Raw genomic sequence first — 15,807 nt, forward strand, 5'->3', positions numbered from 1 at the left:
CTTAGTAGACCAGGTGCTCAGGAGAAGCAGCAGCAGCAGAGGGTCATTGCTTTCACATCCTGCAGGTGAGCTCCCAAAGGCACCTGGTGGGCCACTGCGAGTAGCAGAGGGCTGGACTAGATGGACTCTGGTCTGATCCAGCAGGCTAGTTCTTATGTTCTTAATGTTTCTTTCCCTTGACTTAGATAGCCCAGAGTAGCCCAGACTCATCAAATCATGGCTGCTAAGCAGGGTTGCCCCGGTTAGTACTTGGATGGGAGACCAGCAAGGAAGTCCAGGGCCGCTATGTAGAGGCAGTAGATCAGAGGTGGGATCCAGCAGGTTCTCACGGGTTCCCGAGAGTAGGTTACTAATCATTTGTGTGTGCCGAGAGGGGGTCAGTAATGGGTGATTTTGCCACGTGATTTTGGCCTTAGTTACGCCCCTCCTCTCCGCAGTAGCGCGCAGAACTTGAAGCAGTCTAGCAGGAGCTGCACCGGCGTGAGTGGCAGCCTGCGCCTGCGTGCATTCGTTTCCCGCCCAAGGACTGGCACAGCGGCTGCGTCCTTGCCACAGCCCCCCCCAGGAATGCCCGGCTACGCCCCCATTGTGCCCCGCCCAGCCCCATTGGCGCTACACCACAGTTTGAATCCCACCACCATGGGAACCTGTTACTAAAATTTTTGGATCCCACCACTGGCCACAGATGCAGGTGAAACATCAGGAGAAAATGCTACTAGAACACGGCCATACAGCCTGGAAACCACACAGCACCCCAGTGATTCCAACTGTGAAAGTCGTGGCGTGCGTGGCAGCCTGCGCCTGCGTGCATTCGTTTCCCGCCCAAGGACCGGCGCAGCGGCTGCGTCCTTGCCACAGCCCCGCCCAGGAATGCCCCGCCCCCGGAATGCCCGGTCATCAAATGGACTCTGTATTGTTGATCAGCAGTATTTATTGATTGGCACTGAAGCACCCAGTTCTGGAGAACCCGGCTTTTGCTACCAGTTTTATTACAATGTTGATCCCCGCTCCCTTTCCCCAAAGGAATGTGAGAAAGAGTTAGTTTGGAGCAGAGGGGCCCCAAGGTCAGCGATAGGTAGAGATAAAGCTCCCTGGCATCCTACCGCCACAGGACAGCGGAAACAACCCTGTTTCCCATGGGGATAGAGTGTCAGGGGAAAGCCTAGTTATCTACTCAGCATGTAAAGCCATAAAGCAAAGATCAAGGAAAGAATGTTCAGGAATAGCATATAGCAGGCTGGTTCCATATATCTTGCAGCGAGGTAATTGCATATATCTTATAGCCGGAGACATCTCAATCACTAGATACAATCCCCCTAACATAAACAAATAAGCTGCAGTGCTTGTCTAGCTGGAACGGGACGAAACGTCCTCGAGTCTAACCGCCTCTGTCCTACATGTACGCAGATTTCAATCAAAGATTTCTGGAGGGCATATTGGGACAGATTTATAAGGTGAGATGAAGAAAGAAAGTAAACTAGCTATTATGATTTCCTTTTCAAAGTTTGTAACCGCGCATGTTGAGTAACAAGATTGTTGCTCTACTCGCTTTACGCAGAACACACCTTACACGCTCTGATGGTATCTGGATCATGTGTTTGAGACTAGTTGCTAGCCTTAGTTTATTATGCTGGTACTGCAGTGGAAATTGTTTAGTTTAGGTCATGTTGTAGTTCGAATAAGTCACCATCTATGTTTGTTTGTTTTTTTGTTTTTTTGTTTATAATTGGTTTTATATACAGCCCCTCCCCCGAAGGGCTCTGGGCGGTGAACAACACAATAAAACAATAGTTACAATAAAACCCCATTAAAACAACAATCAATAATGTTATATTGGCATCCAATCGTAAAAACTGCTTATTTAGCAGTTACGATATTATACCTGTTGATATTCTTTGCTGTTAAAATATTGCATCATTGTTATGTTATGCTGTTATAACTTGTTATTATATGATACCTGTTGACATTTTTTGCGGTTCGATGTTATTTCATTGTTATATTATTATGTTTATGATGCTGCTGTTATGTTATGATGTTTTTGCTACTATGTTATGAAATATTATTGTTGTTGTTAAGCCGTGTTTGGTGATGTTTTGATATTCGATAATTGGGATTATGCCTATTGATGGTTTTGTTTTCTTGTTTGATATTTGATTTGTATTTTGTTGTTATTTGTTCGTCGTTAGCCGCCCTGGGCCCTTCGGGGGAGGGCAGGGTAAAAGTCAAATGAATGAATGAATGAATGAATGAATGAATGAATGAATGAATGAATGAATGAATGAATGAATGAATGAATGAATGATCATGGCCCCTGGAAAAGTACTGTGAGCTGGACATGTTTTTAAGAGGATGCAGTGATGGTAATAGAAACCTTTTTCTGTTCCCATTCAAATTGTTACCCAAACCAGTATAAACAAGACGGGCTTGCAATACGCACGGAGCAAGTACAAGCATTTGAAGTGCTTTAGTACTTAGGATCTGGAAGGACAAGGAACAGGGTTGGCCAAACCCCCCAAAAGCTTGCCACACGACAAAGGAATTGCACAAGGGAAGTGTTAATACCAACAATGACTGAAGTGCATATATACAATATTCACAAAATAACATAATAAAGAATGAAGTCATTTCATGAGTCCACGAGGTTCTCCCGATCGTAATTATATAAATATTTCATTCACAGTCCGATGGAAAAAACAAGACGGAATCCGGTGGAACCACGGTCCACTCACCACACCGCCAAATGGCACCGGTTGAAGGGAAAAAAGGTTGCTGTTTTTCTTGAACTGGTGCCATTTGGCGGTGTGGTGAGTGGACCGTGATTCTCCATTGAGCGAGGGAACATCTGGGTCTTGCTAATCTACCAATCAGGGAGGCAGGGATTTTTAAAACAGAGGCTGGATGGCCATCTGTCAGGAGTGCTTTGATTGTGTGTTCCTGCATAGCAGGGGGTTGGACTTGATGGCCCTTGGGGTGTCTTCCAACTCTATGATTCCATGAAAAGTTTGATGCAGCAGTTTGCATCTGGCTGCTGTGGGTTTTTCGAGCTGTGTGGCCATGGTCTGGTAATTTATTTTGTCCTTAATGCTATGACTGGATGCCAGCTATAGATACAGGCAAAACGTTAGGAGCAAAAACTGCCAGACCATGCCCACAACAGCCAGTTGATTCCAGATGTGAAAGTGTAACCCCCCTGCTCAGAATGGGTTGACCCAGAAAGGGGTGGAGACTCCAAGCAGCAGGAGGCTGCAGAGCTCATGTAGTTTGGAGGAGACGAGGCTACCAGACTCGGACCTTGGTTTGTATAAGCCCTTAACACCTTGTTAAGGGGTACTTTTTGTGTTTGTAATGGGTGAGAGTTCTCCTGGAAACCTTCATCATGTTGAATCCTGTTCATCAAACCCTTGGAGCAGGGGTCTTCAAACTATGGCCCTCCAGATGTTCGTGGACTGCAATTCCCATCAGCCCCTGCCAGCATGGCCAAGTGGCAGGGCTGATGGGAATTGTAGTTCATGAACATCTGGGGGGGGCATAGTTTGAAGACCCCTGCCTTGGAGTATCAGTAGACACCTTGTTAAGGTAACTGCAATGTTGTTGGGAACTAGTGGGAAGATAGTTGTTTATTTTTGCTATGTTGTAAATGTTGGAGTTTATTGTTTCAGGGTTTCTTTTTGTGGTTGTCATGGGTGAGAGTTCTCCTGGAAACCTTCCTCATGTTGAATCCTGTTCATCCAGCCCTTGGAGTCTTCAGGAGCCAACCCACTTGCCAAGAAGAATTGGACGTGGCAGTATCAGTAGACTGTCAATATAAGGACTTGAAAATGCAAACCTGAACAGGACCTTGAAGTGTGATGTTCAATGTTGATGTTATACGTTATACGTTAAGAAAGTAAACCATTTTGTTTTGTTTAAGTTTAGTTCTTTGCAACTCCTTCCAAGTACTGCCCCACAGAACCCACAGAAAGAGGTTACAGAAGCCTTTGGCCATACAGTTGGCCTCTGTTCAGCCCTGACCAAAGACTCTGTGGGGCAATACTGTTGGGCCAGATGACAGGGACCAGAGAATCTCCTTGAGGCTGGGAATTCCAGAACCGAGGAGAAGGAAGACAACATGGGACAGAGCCGCTCACCTGCCTTTGTTTATCTCCGCCATGCAAAACAGGACAAGGGCAATCAATCTTCCCTGCTGCATTCATTAAGATCTATTTTGAAATAAATATAATCCTAACTCAGCACTTGGGCGATGTTTCAGAGCGCTCCAAATGTTTCTTACTTCCTGCCTTGTTATCTTTTCATCAGCCTTGTGAAACAGTCCGATATTCTGGTTCCCGCGTTTGAAACCGGGGGGTGGGGGGTGGAGGAGACGGACAGGGGACGGGATGGTCCAGGTCGCATCCGAGGGCTACCGCGCCGCCTGGGTAACTTTTACTCTCCCAGATCGACCAGCTCTCGGCAGCGCAGAGGAACAGAAACGGGACCCAACACAGCGAGTATAGTAAAATAGAAATGCGATTATTGAGATGCTGACCTACGTGTCAGCACCTCCACACCACACCACGTCAACTGCAACTGCCTAGCAGCTTTACAACAGCTTATATGCACTTTCTCCCGCCCAGGAGTCCCGGGGAGTACAGGATAGCCTACAACCATTCATTCACAAAATGCATAGAATCCAATCATACATCTACACTACATGGGAACCAATTAGAGTCCGGTGGGCAGTCCCTTCTTGAATTTCGCGGCCGGAGTAGGGCAAGGCGATGACGTAGGCACTGGCGGGAAAAACACAAAAGAGTCCTTTGGGTGCTTGGGGTCAGGAAACGAAACCTAAGGACGATGGCACCCCTATCTGCCTGCTGGTGGGATTAGGCAGCTGGAGGCGCTTCTTCCGGGGGTCCCTTTTGTCAACGTCCATTCAGGGTTTTTACAAATGAACAGGGGCGTACCTAGACAAACTAGCGCCCGGGGACAAAACCTGAGTTCGGCGCCCCGCCCTTGGCGTATGGGCGGCCACCCTCCCCCACCATGACCAAACAATGATTTTTTGTACCAGCTCACAAAACATCTCCCACTCCCATCAAAACATACGTGGCTCTCTCCCCAACAACTATTTTCCTAATTTCCTAATCACAACAACCCTATGTGGTAGGTTGTTAGCCTGAGAAACAACTCCAAGCCAGTGCAAGTGGGTATTAAGCATGTAAATCTCTCACAAATCACCCCCAGCAAAACATTTACCAAACAAATGTCAGCATCATCAACTCTCACAAAACACCTCCAGTGGAATCCACCCCCAAACAGCATCACTTTCAATGGTGTTTAAACTAGGGAGCTCAGATTCTTCTTTTAAATCTACCTTAAAGGGAGAATCATGAGTTACCCGGTTGATACGCTAAAATGGAAAGTGATGCTGTTTAAAGATGGAGTCTCCCCCAGCCTGAAACAGCGTCAATTTTGGGGGTTGGAGATTTAGAAGAAACAAACACCAGATTCTGCCGGAATCTGTGCAAATTTGGGCACATTCGGATAAAATTGTCCCTGATCCCTTGCCAAATATGAACAAATGTAGAATGCAAAGGTATTGGGATTGGGGGGAAATTATTATTTTTGGTGTTTTTTCGGCCTGCAGGGAGCGCATTTTTAAAGCTAGTGGCACCATGATTTCAGGGCATCATCCAAAGACTGCCCTGATGATACCACCTGAGTTTGGCGATGTTTGGTTCAGGGGCAGCAAAGTTATGGATGCCCAAATGGAATGCCCCCATCCCCATTGTTTTCAACGGGAGCTAACCTGAGATGGGGGCTACCCATTGGAGGGACCATAACTTTGGTCCCCCTGAACATAACTTCACCAAACTTGGGTGGCATCATAAGAATAGTTAACAGATGATACCCTGAAATTTTGGTGTCACTAGCTTTAAAAATACATCCCTTCCAGGCACCCGAAGAAATTTGCCCAAGATTCTTCGTTTTGCAGTGACTTTGCTCCATTGTACTAATGAGGAATTTCTGAGGCAGGCTGCATATTTTTGAAGATAGAGGTGCCAGACTTTCAAGGTGGCTCCAAGAGGCCTCCTGGTAATAGCATCCAAGCTTGGTGAGCTTTGCTTCTGGAGTGGTGGTGGGGAGTTGAGAGAGTTCTGAGAGAACTCAGCCCACAGGCTTTCATATGCAGGAGCGGGGAAACAAAATAAGCCTTTTGGGGGTCCATAAAATTTAACCCCCAGAAGCAAAGGTCTCCAAACCTGGATGCTATTACCAGGAGGCCCTCCGCGGAGTCCCCACCCTGAAAGTCTGAGATTGCCTCTATCTTCAAAAATGTGCAGCCAGTGCTTACACACTCAGACATTCCCCATTGGCTACAATGGAGCAAAGTCACTAGAAAACAAAGAATATTGGGCAAATTTCTTGGGGTGCCTGGAAGGGAGTGTATTTTTAAAGCTAGTGACACCCAAAATTTCAGAAGTGTGTCTGTTTGACTATTCGCCTGTGATACCACTTGGGTTTGGTGAAGTTATGTTCAGGGGGGACCAAATTTATGGATCCCTCAAATGGGTAACCCCATCTCTGGATAGCTCCCGGCCAACAATGGGGATGGGGCATCTCCTTTGGGGGTCCACCACTTTGCTGCCGCCTAAACCAAACATCACCAAATTTGGGTGGTATCATCAGAACAGACCTGGAATGGTACCCTGAAGTGGTGCCACTGGCTTTTAAAATGCGCCCCCTGCAGAACAGAACATTGAAAAAACTCTTAAAACATTTAAAACACACAAACGATTATGAAATGTTGAGGTTGCCCCCCATTGTTGGTGACCAAATGGGGGGGCACCAGGGGACTTAGGGCACCCCCTGTCTCTCTAGAGCAGGAACGCCACTGGCTAGGTGGAGCTGAGAGAGCTCTGAAAAAAACTGGGACTAGCCCGAGATGCTAGGCTGGCGTGTGTTGGAGTGTACCCAGAGGAGGGATCAGGCGAGGTTCTCACAAGTTCCCGAGAGTGGGTTACTGTTAACTGTGTGTGCCAAGAGGGGGATACGAATTGGGTCTCTTTTCCGTTAGAGATTACAAAAATCAGAAAGTCCTGTTGTTTGCTATGTGACTTGGTTGGCGAAGGTAGAAAGCGGGATAATTCTCCCTGTTGGGCTGTTTTAAAAACATATTTTAGAAATAATAAGTGCCAATTTTAACCATTTGAGAGAAAGTCTCCTTCTTTTGATTTCTAGAAACAAAATGAAGTATTTAGAAAGTATTAAGTATTTTGACAGGTTGTCCGTTAGAGGGAAAATACGTTGTTTCTGTTTAGCTGATAGGCGGTAGGACTTATATATAGCTGGGTTTTAACATTACGGATGAAAAGATGCCAGCTGGAAATTAGGAACTGTTTTTTACAGTAAGAGTTTTTTACAGTAACAGAGAAATTATTAATGCCCCGCCCCCGGAATGCCTGGCCACGCCCCTGTATCGTGCCCCTACTTGCTTCATTAATTCCGCCACTGTTTGACTCCCACCGCCATGGGAACCTGTTACTAAAAATTTTGGATCCCACCACTAAGTGTACCAGCTAATCTAGTTGTGTTGAATTCAAACAATGCCAACAAATTATTTAGAAGGCAGATATGCCAAAATACCAGGCTGAACAACGAATTTGTATCTGCAAACAGGAAGTAGAGGATTTACCTCATTATGTTCTGAACTGCCCCCTGTACGCAGAGCCTAGGGCTAAGTTTTTGAATAGTTTTATATCCCTGTCCCAGGTATATTATGACTCAGACAAATTATACCTTCTCCTTGCGGATTTGGATCCCTATATATCCTATAGCAGGGGTAGGGAACCTTTACCACTCAAAGAGCCATTTGGACCCATTTTTCACGGGAAAAGAAAACACTTGGAGCCGCAAATAATTTTTGACATTTAAAATAAAGATAACACTGTATATATTGGGTTTTTTTTTTACCTTTTACTCCACTCATTCTGAGAAGCGCATGGATGCGCCCGCCCTGCTGCCTGCAGGGCGGGCAAGGATGGGGCCAGCAGCTTGGCCTTGCCGGCCGCCGGGAAAGTGCCCGCCCTGTCCCAATGGGGCGGGCGAGAGGGGAAGCCCGCAGCGCGGCCCAGCCATCCACAGGCAGTTGGTGCGCCCACCCTGCTGCCTGCAGGGCAGGCAAGGATGGGGCCAGCAGCTCGGCTCGTGGAGCCGCAGTACAAGGGCAGAAGAGCCGCATGCGGCTCTTGAGCCGCAGGTTCCCTACCCCTGTCCTATAGGGTTGGCCTATTCGCCTTGGCAGCTACAAAGATTCGCTCCAACAATGTAATAAAGCAAATGATCAAACCTAAACTGGTTTAAGTTAGGTGGGAATACAATTCAGACATATTGTAGGGGGGGAAAGTGAAAGATTTAGTGTTCAATGATGGATTTTTAGTGATTTTTTTTTCTTTTTTTTTCTTACCTGTTGGAATAACAAGTTGGCTCAGAAGTTGTAATGTAACAATATTGTAATACTGTAATGGCCTACGGCTTTCAATAAAATTGATGATGATAGTTGTGCTGAAGTGTACAAGCTAACCAGATAAGCCTCCACAGCTCAAGTGGCAGAGTGGGGAATCAAACCCAGTTCTCCACATTAGAGTGCGCCTGCTCTTAACCACTGCATCACGTTGAGAGTTCAGGCCTTTTCAGGCACGGTTCTGGCTCTGTGGAATTCGCTCCTTGGAAAGATGGGAGCCTGCTTGAAGATATTTAGGAGCGCTACAATGCCTGTTTCCCAGGGCTTAACCTGGAAGACGCTGTTCCTCCCGGGAATCACAGCACGGACGAAGCTGTCCTGCGAGCCACCAACTCCACCCTTCATATCGGCAGCTGTGCTGTTGCAAATGTAACCTCAGCTTGTGGGTTCTGTGGGGCAGTACTTGGAATGAGTTGCAACAACAATTTTTAAACAACAATATGGTTTACTTCTCTTTACAATTAACATTAAACATCAACATTTAACGTTACAATTCAAGGTCCTGTTCAGGCTTGCATTTCAAGTCCTTCTATTTACAGTCTACTGATATTGCCAAGTCCAATTTCTTCTTTGCAAGTTGGCTGGCTCCTGAAGACTCCAAGGGCTTGATGAACAGGTTGCAACATGATGAAGGTCTCCAGGAGAACTCTCACCCATTACAACCACAAAAGAAAACCCTGGAAACAAATAAAGCTCCAACAATTTACAACACAGCCAGAAAACAAGCAACTACCTTCCCCGGTAGCTCCCAGCAATATTGAGCCAATTACCTTAAGCAACAAGGTGTTGATTTGGGGGCTTATAAGAGGAAATCAAAGGTCCGAGTCTGGTAGCCTTGCTTCTTCTGCAAAAGAGCTCTTGCAGCCTCTCCTGCTGCTCCGAGGTCTCCACCCCCTTACTGGAGTCCGAAGCCCATTTTCCTGGGCCAACCCATTTCTAAGGGCATAGGGGGTTACACAAACAACAATTACGAGGAGGGTGTTGAAACGTTCCTGTTTCATGCAAAACAGGTCATCGATCAAACCCGAGCGGCACACGCTGTCACGCCCCGGCATGTTCAGCAACAAGACTCTGGCTTCAATGGGCTTCTTTATTAGAAACATAATCAGGAAATGAGCATTTCCCATCTAGAGGGAAAGTGTACTTACCATACATCAAGGGAACCACTTACCGTATATGGGAGGAAAGCTGATGAAGAAACATAACCTACAAACAATCTACAGACCCACCAAGAAAATTCCAACAATGATGCTTTGTCACGTTCAGCAAAGGATAAGAGGGTCCTCTAGCTACTGCAGGAGTCTACCGCATATACCATGTAGTTGGTGGACGGAAAGTCTACATAGGAACCACCAAGCGCGGTATGCGCATGAACCACGGGAGTAATTAAAAAAGAACACGAAAGGCACTGCAGACTATTTCAGCCAGAAAAAAAAATCAGCAATAGCAGAACACTTGATAAACCAACCTGGACACAGAATATTATTTGAAAACACAGAAATTCTGGACCACTCTGACAACCACTACGTCAGACTACACAGAGAAGCCATTGAAATTCACAAGCACATGGATAATTTCAACAGGAAGGAAGAAACCATGAAAATGAACAGAATTTGGCTGCCAGTGTTGAAAAACTCTAGAATCAAGACAGTGACTGATTTTATTTATTTATTTATTTATTTATTTATTTATTTATTTATTTATTTATTTATTTATTATTACATTTGTATACCGCCCCATCCCCTGATCAGCTCCACACAAACACAGGACAACTATAGACTATAGCACTCAAAGGAAACAAAGACCAGGATACTTCTATTCAGATCCATTCACCTATTGACCTTGCGATCTTCATTGTTACTCCCATGCTACAGACTTCTCTGTGACTCACATGCCAGGCTACTCTATTCAGGTGGTCTCACCTTTTGACCTCACAGTATATATACTCCACTTGCTTTCCATTCCTACCATCAGATCCTCTGAAGATGCCAGCCACAGATACAGGCAAAACGTCAGGAGAGAATGCTGCTAGAGAACATGGCCAGACAGCCCGGAAACCACACAGCACCCCAGCATTTAGATTTCTCCTGCCAGAATTAAGCAAAGCCAATATTGCAAGTGTAACTTCAGCTGTGAGTTCTGTGGGGCAGTACTTGGAAGGAGTTGCAAAGAAACTAAATGTAAAACAAAATGGTTTACTTTCTTAACAAATAACACTTTTAACATTTAACATTGAACACATTGCAGTCCTGTTCAGTTGCATTTTCAAGTTCTTATATTTACAGTCTACTGATATTGCCAAGTCCAATTCTTCTTTGCAGTGGAGTTGACTCCTGAAGAGCTCAAAGGCCTTGTGATGAGACAGGATTCAACCACGCATATGAAGAGTTTCCAGGAGGGAACTCTCACCATTACGAGACACAAAAGTACCCCTTAACAAGGTGTTAAAGGGGCTTAGCACTGAAATAAGGTCCGAGTCCTGGTAGGCCTGGAGTCTCCTCCAAACTACATGAGCTCTGCAGCCTCCTCCTGCTTGGAGTCTCCGCCCCTTTCTGGGTCAACCCATTCTGAGCATGGGGGTTACACCAGCACCCATTATACCCATGGTCAACCCCTGGAGCAGCAGTGGCGTAGTGGCTAAGTGGCTAAGAGCAGGTGCACTCTGTTCTGGAGGAACCGGGTTTGATTCCCAGCTCTGCCACTTGAGTTGTGGAGGCTTATCTGGGGAATTCAGATTAGCCTGTACAGTCCCACACATGCCAGCTGGGTGACCTTGGGCTAGTCACAGTTCTTCGGAGCTTTCTCAGCCCCACCTGCCTCACAGGGTGTTTGTTGTGAGGGGGGAAGGGCAAGGAGATTGTCAGCCCCCTTGAGTCTCCTGCAGGAGAGAAAGGGGGGATATAAATCCAAACTCCTCCTCCTCCTCCTCCTCCTCTTCTTCTTCTTCTTCTTAGTCAGTCTGTCTGGCATAGAAGAAGAGGAGTAGGAGGAGCTCTCTCAGCCCCACCCACCTCACAGGGTGTTGTGAGGGGGGAAGGGCAAGGAGATTGTCATCCCCTTTGAGTCTCCTACAGGAGAGAAAGGGAGGATATAAATGCAAACTCCTCCTCCTCCTCCTCCTCCTCCTCCTCCTCCTCCTCCTCCTCTTCTTCTTCTTCTTCCTCTTCTTCTTCTTCTTCTTCTTCTTCTTCTTCTTCTTCTTCTTCTTCTTCTTCTTCTTCTTCTTCTTCTTCTTCTTCTTCTTCTTCTTCTTCTTCTTCTTCTTCTTCTTCTTCTTCTTCTTCCTCTTCCTCTTCCTCTTCCTCTTCCTTTTCTTCTACGTCCTGTCACCCTGCTGGCCAGTTCCCAAGGCAGAACGGCACCTCTCCAGTCCCGTGGTCTGCTGTGAGGAGAAACCACCTTCTCCCACTAGGGTTAAAACCAGTGGTGTCAAATGTCCCTGGGCGCACACCATCTAATCACATGGGGGGGGGGGCACCGGGCACCAGCCATGTCCTTGTGCCCAGCCTCTCCTGTGGTGCCCGGCTGGTGGCTCCCTCCGAGCCTGAGTCACGCTTGCCAGCTTTGGGTAGTAGACCTGGATGCCATCGCTGGCTCCGGGCAGTAGACCTGAACACTGTGGCCACCTGGCACTCCTCTGTGAGATTGGCAGACAACTCGATCTCCCCCCCCCCCCATTTCTAGGGAAAAGACTATTGTCCAACGCCATTGACATCTTTCTGTCTTTCTTGCTGTGTCCAATGTGTGGCACCCCCGCCCCCGCCGGAACCAGATGCTGGCCATTTGGCTCTGAACCCTGGATCTTCTTTATTTCACTTCACTTCACTTCATATCATATTGTATCTTTAATTTATATACCGCCCTCCCCAAAAAGGCTCAGGGCAGTACACAACAACATAAACCACAACAAAAGCATGACATCATACCGGCATAATAACAAGCAATAAGTATAGCAACAGTATCAATAACATAGGATCAATAAGCATCACATCATAAATATTGTAAGCATCACATCATAAATATTGTAAGCATCACATCATAAATATTGTAAGCATCACATCATAAATATAGCATCATAACATAATATCATAGAAGCAATTAACATGGCATTATAAACAGTCGCTGAGTAGGGCGCCCCCCGCCCCTTAACTCATTTACTTTTACCATTCTTTTTGTTTACATCTACATTACCCTCCTAAGGAGGAGTCCGGCCGTTCCCTCCTTTTGGGGAGGCATTTTAATAAATTGGGTTATTGGACGCTTGTTATTATTGTATTGACCGCTATTTTAACACAGTGGTTCCATTTAGCAGGCAGAGTGTATATGTATATATCTATCTATCTAAAAGCAGTTACATTGACAGGAAGGCATTCAATCAACGAGACATAATCACAGTTTCCAATTTATATGGCCTGAACCTGGGGTTAGGAATGTACCTTAATCAACCAGGTGCCAGTAGGCAAGTCATTGGACCTGGGGCAGAGGAGTATCTAGGAAAAATATAGCCCAGTGCAAAATCTGAGTTTCCGCTTCCCCCCACCCCCATATGGGTGGCCCCCCACCCCACCATGACCAAACAACGTTTTTTGCACCAGGTCATTGTATGGCCCCGGGGAGAAAGAGGAGGGGTGTGGCAGAGATTCTCCGCCCCCCCCCCCACGTGACAGAAGGGCTTTCCGCACTACAGAAGGGAGCTAAGGTCGACTTGGTTCCCTTCAATGGGGGGCGATTCCAGGCTGTCCGCACAGCAACTTACTTGGCCCCCCTGGAACCGAGCTAAGTGGGCGGGATCATCTTGGTGCCTGTTTCACTCCTCAATCGTGATTGGAGCTTGTGGGAAACGGGAAGCGTTCTTTTTTTTTTTGCAGTTGGTGCATTTTTTTTTACAGTTTGTGCGTATGCCACAAAAGCGGCTCCTGATTGGGATTTGAGCGGATGAGGTTATTAGGCGGTTTAGGTGTATCAACGCCCGCCGAAGGAAGCCGAAGCGGTATCAACCTTGTTCCAGCGCCAGAAAGGTTGCGGTTCATAACTTGCCACAGGGATGTTGCAGTTCTGCTAAGGGGCAGGGGAACCTGAGACGAAACAACGTTGAGCTACCGGTTGTGGTGCCGGAATTACACTGAGGTGAAACCAGATAGAAACCAGTACAGCTCTCTGTCATGGGTGCAGAAAGCCCCTAAATGGGGGCCATTTTGACCCCATTTGTCCCGGGCGGTACGCCCCTGGCGTGGGGAATTAATGTGGATCGCGGAGCTTTTGCTTCCCTGAGCCTCTGTCTCTCTGCTAAACCTTGTCAAAATGTTACCAAAATACTGCTCCGAAGCGTAAGGAACATTTTCTCAATGGGACTGCAGGTGTGTCTACCTGTCACAACCTGAGAACTCTTCATGCCGCCACATGCGCCCTTTCCACATGGGCAATACTCAGATTCCAGTCGGAGTCACAGCTGTGGTCAGGACCGCAGATACTACAGCGAATAAATGCGGGGTGCCGTCGGCACTGGAGGGAGAAGTGAGAACAAACGCTTGGGTGAAAAGACTCCGGCCTGACCAGTGTTGGGCAAAAGCGATGCAGAATCTCTGCTATCTGGAGTTTGTTACTTCAGCTCCGGTATTTTATTGTACAGGGATTTATCAACGTAGTAGGTGTCTTGGCAGGTTGATAATTACAGTATCAGATGTACCCAGGAGTTGCAGACAGTGAAGGAGGAGGTGAAGTCATCAGCCGTCCCACACCACACCCCAAACAAAGGGATTCATTCATTCATTCATTCATTCATTCATTCATTCATTCATTCATTCATTCATTCATTCATTATTTTATTTTATTCTATTTATTGGTTTCTTCTGATACATCCCTTCATTGCTTCATTCATTTTATTTTGTGTACTTATTGTTCCATTTGACTTGTTTGATTCTTTGTGCATTTTTATGCTGTTTCAGTGGAGATACACTTCTGTTAAGTCGCTTTCTAAATTTCATAAGAACACAAGAACAAGCCAGCTGGATCAGACCAGAGTCCATCTAGTCCAGCACTCTGCTACTCGCAGTGGCCCACCAGGTGCCTTTGGGAGCTCACATGCAGGATGTGAAAGCAATGGCCTTCTGCTGCTGTTGCTGCTCCCGAGCACCTGGACTGTTAAGACATTTGCAATCTCAGATCAAGGAGGATCAAGATTGGTAGCCATAGATCGACTTCTCCTCCATAAATCTGTCCAAGCCCCTTTTAAAGCTATCCAGGTGAGTGGCCATCACCACCTCCTGTGGCAGCATATTCCAAACACCAATCACACGTTGCATTAAAATTTGAGGCCGACATATTACGTCACAATTCTTCCCCCCAGCATTTTCAATGGATGCCCCCTGGTTCTAGTATTGTGAGAAAATTATGCATGGGGTAGAAAATGTTGACAGAGAGAAATTTTTCTCTGTGTCAACATTTTCTACCCCATGCATAATTTTATAGACTTCAATCATATCCCCCCTCAGGACGTCTCCTCTCCAAACTAAAGAGTCCCAAACGCTGCAGCCTCTCCTCATAAGGAAGGTGCTCCAATCCTTCAATCATCCTCGTTGCCCTTCTCTGAACTTTTTCTATCTCCTCGATATCCCTTTTTTGAGATCGCGGCGACCAGAACTGAACACAGGACTCCAAGTTCGGTCGCACCACTGCTTTATATAAGGGCATGACAATCCTTGCAGTTTTATTATCAATTCCTTTCCTAATTATCCCCAGCATAGAGTTTGCCTTTTTCACAGCTGCCATGCATTGAGTGGACATTCCCATGGAACTATCAACAAAGATGCCCAAATCCCTTTCCTGGTCTGTGACTGATAGCACTGACCCCTGTAGCGTGTATGTGAAGTTTGGATTTTTTGCCCCTATGGGCATCACTTTGCATTTTGCTTTCCCATCCAGTGAACTCAGAAATCCGGCCTCTTCCTAAAGAGACTACCGCCTCCCCCGCCCCCCCCCCTAATCCTGTTGCATTGTTTATTACACTCCTCTTCCTAACCTGCGGTTTTATTAGATTTATTAAAGGTAAAAAGTAAAGGACGTATTTTATCTCCCTGTCTCTTCCATCTGTATGCAGAACAAATCAAAAGGAAAGATTTAGATGAAGGTGGAGTGGAAATTGGGGGAAGGCACTCTGATGGATAGGCCAGCGATACCACATTACTGGGAAAAAAGACTTTGCAACAAATACTACCGGAAGTTAAATGAAGAAGGAGCAAAGCAGGGTTACGAAATGACCATCAAGAAGACAAAAGTCGTGGCTCCTGGAGAATTGCTCAACTTTA

Source organism: Sphaerodactylus townsendi, linkage group LG02 (genome assembly GCF_021028975.2).
Source record: "Sphaerodactylus townsendi isolate TG3544 linkage group LG02, MPM_Stown_v2.3, whole genome shotgun sequence".
In the NCBI taxonomy this organism is placed as follows: Eukaryota; Metazoa; Chordata; class Lepidosauria; order Squamata; family Sphaerodactylidae; genus Sphaerodactylus; species Sphaerodactylus townsendi.